Source organism: Eriocheir sinensis, chromosome 18 (genome assembly GCF_024679095.1).
Source record: "Eriocheir sinensis breed Jianghai 21 chromosome 18, ASM2467909v1, whole genome shotgun sequence".
NCBI classification, from domain to species: domain Eukaryota; kingdom Metazoa; phylum Arthropoda; class Malacostraca; order Decapoda; family Varunidae; genus Eriocheir; species Eriocheir sinensis.
Genome location: NC_066526.1, coordinates 8704601 through 8710148, shown reverse-complemented (window position 1 = coordinate 8710148; position 5548 = coordinate 8704601). Strand labels below are relative to the sequence as shown.

The 5548-nt window shown below is 38.2% G+C and overlaps 1 long non-coding RNA gene across 1 annotated transcript; it reads right to left on the bottom strand.

Moving 5' to 3' along the window:
- Window positions 1-756: 756 nt before the first annotated feature.
- LOC127000454 (uncharacterized) lies at window positions 757-5267 on the bottom strand. Its single transcript, XR_007754051.1, has 4 exons — window positions 5155-5267; window positions 3647-3830; window positions 2565-2613; window positions 757-1522 (listed from the first exon to the last, which is right to left on the bottom strand). It is a non-coding gene; the product is annotated as an uncharacterized LOC127000454 (long non-coding RNA).
- Window positions 5268-5548: the final 281 nt, after the last annotated feature.

The following is a 5548-nucleotide window of genomic DNA, read 5'->3' as shown; positions in this document are numbered from 1 at the left end:
TGAGACAAAATAAGGCAACTCATAGTGAAATAAAATATCAGGAAACTTATGCTGCAATATGTGACACACCAAATTACAGGGCAGAGAGTGATATGTATTTCATAGGCTACATCAGTAAACATGTAGCATTTATTGCAGGAAGCACACATTAAAGTTGGATGTAATAAAATATATGTTTTTAGCACACATTAAAGTTGGATGTAATAAAATATATGTTTTTAGCACACATTAAAGTTGGATGTAATAAAATCATTTGATATGAAACTCCTTGAACTGGCCAACCAAACAAACCACTCTCTGTCCACCCCACCCCACCCCCCCCTCAAAAAAGCATTATTTTTCAAAAGGTTTATGAGGCATTAGTCAAGAATATCAACTACCATTACATTGTCAAAAAAAATCATACCTATGTGATTATGTATATCATATAAATCAGAAAAAACATTGCATGCTGTAATACAAACAAGATTAATTACTCCTGGAAGCCACATTAATGATGCCAGACATGTGATGATAGACACTTAGTGTGATGAAATTACATGCTAAATTTCACATCATGAAACCAAGCCAAGTGTCACTGCAGCACATTATTAGGTAAGGCAGACATCAAAAGCTTGTCACCTGAACAAGATTAAACATAACAGGCAAAAATCCACAATAAAGCACTGCATACTGTTGGGTAGGGGAGAGAACAAATGTTTCCAAGCATTACACCTGAAATAAACAATGGCAGATATTCAAAGCCTGTGAGCTGAACAAGATCTGATTTATAACAGGCAAAACCAACAATGGTGCATTACATGCGATATCTGGCAGGGGATTCCTTGCATTACAACTGGAAAGTGGCAGACACCTAAAGCTTGTTAACTGAACAAGATCTGATTTATAACAGGCAAAACCAACAATGGTGCATTACATGTGATATCTGGCAGGGGAGATAAATAATTCCTTGCATTACAACTGGAAAGTGGCAGACACCCAAAGGTTGTTATTTGAACAAGATCTGATTTATAAAAGGCAAGATCACCAATGGTGCATTACTTGCAATATTTGACAAAGTATATGGAAAAAATTTCTTGGCGTAACAAGAGTAATACTAAATAATGGCAAATCCCACGAAGTATCTCTTCTTTTGACAAAGCCTGTGCTCTTTGCTGCAGGGCTGTCAGAGTCTGTTTGCTCCAGCCAACATTTACTGAAATACCCCTGAGTCATGAGTGAAGTGTTGAAATTGAAGGAAAGTGAAATACTGTGCTTAGAAATCTATTAGCATTTGGACTTTGATAGTATAAGGCCAGAGCAAACCTCCTCTCTTGTAACCCATATATCCTACTAGGCTTAGATCTTGGCATCTTGCAGCATGTTGAACCTGACCTTAGAAAAAATCCACCCCTATTGGATCTAAAAAATTGCTGGCTCTGGGCAAAAACTGCCCAGGAGTTGCAACAGCCTGGGCTTTGAGCTGCCTTGCCTCCCGGTGCAGACGAAAGACTGTTTTGTGCAGCAATTTCACTTCTCATGTCTGAAAATACATGCAAAAATATTTAATCACAATTCTAAATAATAAAATATGTGCATGTAATTGCATTATTTTCAGTGCTATAAGGACAATGAATCATTGACATTATGTCTGCACGCCAGCTTCGATGGAAGGCTTCACTTAAATTGCCTGACAAGAGTAATATTTTCAGGAGAGATGGGGGAGAGGATATAACTGGAGACTCTTGACAGATATAATGTCAAGATCTACAAGCACCCATTTTCCATATATATATCTTTGATGTTCAGTCCATACCAAAACATTTGTCAATGTGTTGCCACACTAAAAATCTAAAAATTCTCTGTTTTTGCAATGTTAGTCATACCTAAGCCCTGCTAAACCATCCAAGTGAATCAAAAATGAGTTCCGGGGGGGCAGCAAGAGCCAATACTAAATGGCGCCACTATGAAAAAAATTGCCTGCATCATGACGGGCCTGGGCCGACCGCCAGGCCCCTGAAGAAAACCTACCGGCGCTATAGGCGGGTGGGAAAAAAAAAAAAAAAGGATCACATCAGAAGAATGGACAAAGGTTTGTTAGTGGCACTTCAAGGTTATGCTACCTCAAGAATGGACAAAGGTTTGTTAGTGGCACTTCAAGGTGATGCTACCTCTTCAAAGATTGGCCAGTCATGGTTTTAAGTGGAACAGGATAAACAAGAAACAAGCAGGTATCTGTGGACACTACTGTTACTATCAATTGCCAGCCCATGGCAAAATTTGAACCTATGCTATTAAAAACATAAGACCCATATGCTGATCACTTGACTAATCGTAACGGTACTACAGCCATAGAAACATAATAGTTTAAATATATAATTCAAAATGTCAACCTTTTTACATACATTTTTTTTTAAGATATGTAGCCTACTGGTGTTACAGTTAAATATTGAGCTCAATTTGTATGCAGAGATGTGAGGTATGTTATTAAGCTGTAATGTTTCCAACACATTAGTTATGATTTAAGCAACACGGAATAGTAACTTAAGAGGATAAATTATCACTGAGAACAAGAGGTTCCTTACTATATTGATGGCCGAGTCGAGTTTCCTCCAACCCCATCAAGTTCACACCCTGTTGAGAGGCAATTTTTTTAATCAGAGTGAAAAATGGATGCAAATGGTCACTAAAATTAGTTATTATACTTGGTGTCACAAGTTCGGGCAAATAATTTAGGGAAGGACTCCCGGACTTGGCATCACTGATGAGGTAAATGATCTTGTGCACTCATTGGGCTATAATATATACATTGTTATAATGTGTATTATTGTCTTGTTACTATATAATATTACCTACTGATAATGGAAATACATGTCAGGATTAATCATCAAATACAAGGAAAAAAGAATCATGTATGGAAATTGTGAACTTTTAAGTTCATGTAACAAACAAGGTTTATTATACACAAAAAGGTTGGATACTTCAGATGTAAAAGATTTTTTGAATATAACATCACCCCCTTCCTCCATATTGGTTCTTTAAAGCAAGGGTTGACTACAGCTCATTATTATTTGCGGCAGGCTTAAGGACACTTTTTTAAGTGCAAAGCATCTGGAAATCAATGATCATTATGGAATACTTCTCATGAGTAGCTACTAAAACTTAACAACCTAGAAGGATGCACAATCATACTATAAAGGATAGATATATTATAAGACAGCCACATTGGTGGATCCAAGGCCCCCCCCTCATAGTCCTGAGTGATACAGGAAAACTAGCTCAAAAGCGCGCTGCAGCTAAAACAATGCTTTGGCACAAAGTCCAGGCCGTTATACCCATTGATTTATGTCAGTCCACCAGTTTTTCAAGACCAGCTTCCATCCGCAAAAAGTCTGACGTCCCCCCCCAAACTCATTTCCTGGATCTGCACCCAAAGACATACCATAACATGGTTCAGTGATCATGAAAAAAAAAAAAAAAAAAAAAGTTAAGACAATCAATATCCAATCATTTCGGGATACACAAATCAGCATCCATATGAAGGAATTCTACAACTTAAAAGTGATGTTGAGCAAGGCATGTGATAAGTGACTTGCACAATCTATTTTGTGATCTCATAATTAGATTAATAACAACAATCAACAAACACTAGATGAAGTATTCATACCAAAATCAGTACATGGAGCTGGTGCACTGCAATGGGGAGCACACTCCTGCAGCCTATATAGCAAGAGGGTTGGATGTTGCCATGTACTTCAGGGGGTGGCTAAATGTCTTCACCCTTGGCCTCTTTCTTGGACTCTCCCCTTCATCTGCCACATTCTCTTGGATGATATCGAACGTGTTCGGATCTGTTGGGATGTGGTTGTATTAGATGTGGAATAACATACGACAGTGGAACATGGAAGGAAAAAGTATGTCCACACGGTAAAATACAGAGATGAGGATTGCACTGCATTAGTTAAGTGATTACAAGATGTAAATTGAAATTCTTTGGATACTGAAAGGATGTACGGGGACAACTGGGTGAGAAAGGAGAGAGATGCAGATTTTGATGTTATATAGCTAGTTACATCAATGAAGACTTAGGACATACACATTCAGAAAGACCACAATTTTGGCTGCTAGACAGAGAAGCACTAGATGTCAAAGTGCCAGGACACTGAAAGAATTAATAAGAAAAGCAATAATAATTAATGAGTATAAATATATTTCTGATATTTTTGTTTATCCTAATACTAGTATTAGAATTTTCAAACACTAATAATATAATAAATAAATATTGATAAATTAATGAAAATAAATACATTAATTGTACTAATACTATCACTAACAATATTAACAGCACTGCACCTAATAGACTGAGCAATAAACTGAGTCTGAAATATAACCATAATTGAACTGTCTCTGTCTGAGTGTTATGTGAAGCTTGCTCCATGCACCGTGATAAGAATGGCATAGATGCATGCAGATTGCTGAGATACTTAGTCACCAGCCACTTGTAGATATGGCACCAAAATGTGTTGGAAGCATTGGCGGCCAACTTCTATTTATTTAATAATTATTTTCTTTAAACAAAGGAGACAGCTCAAGGGCAACAAAGCGTACTAGAAAAAAAAAGCCCCACTACTCACCGCTCCCAAACAGACAAAAGTAGAGTCTTGATACACTCTTCTTGAAGGTCAAGTTAAAAGCAGGAGTAAATGCAGACGAAGGAAGGCTGCTCCAGAGTTTATCAATGTAAGGGATGAAAGAGTGAAGATGCTGGTTAACTTTTGCATAATATGTTTGGCAAGATAGAACATGCAGTAATTGACTTAAATTAGAAAAGTATAGATTTAGGAGGGAAATGGGCAGGCATTGGTTTAGTAATAGGGTGGTGGGGGAATGGAATAGACTCAGCAATCAGTGAGTGCAGGGACGATAGCTTGTTTTAAGAGTAGACTGGATAGCTACATGGACGAGACTGACAGGTGGTAGTGGGGAGGAATCTGGAGCTGCCGTGTGTAGGCCATTCGGCCTTTTGCAGTCTCCCCATGTTCATGTGTTTAAATCAAGTGCAGCGGCCAAGGGCCTTGGGGAGGGAGGAGGCATGCAGTTAGCAAGTTCAGAACAGCAGTCAGCGTGAAAATGATTAGAATTTCCACATTATCATTATTTATATATATCACTTACCCCCGGCTGTCATCCGTCCTTAATAAATGTAGCTTCACACCAGGCTACGTCCTCTTTTTCACTACAAAGGGACATGATTTGAAGCTCCGGCTGGTAAACGTGGCGGCCGCGGCGGTGTTAGGATTTTTGAACGAAGCAGCGTTGCAATTGGAGCAGAGAAAGATATTGCTGCTAATAGCGGTATAATAAACAGTATAAGTTAGACCGAGATAATTATATTCACCCACTCTTTCCCCCTACAAAATGATTCAATGTAAATCAGTACTGATGGAAGTCAGCGTGCGTGCTAAAACAATGAGTTTGGAAGAAAAACATGATCACATAGTTTTTAAAGAACAGCAGTAGGGCTACAACCTTGGTTCATTCCAGTATGTATACAGAAAGGTTAAACACA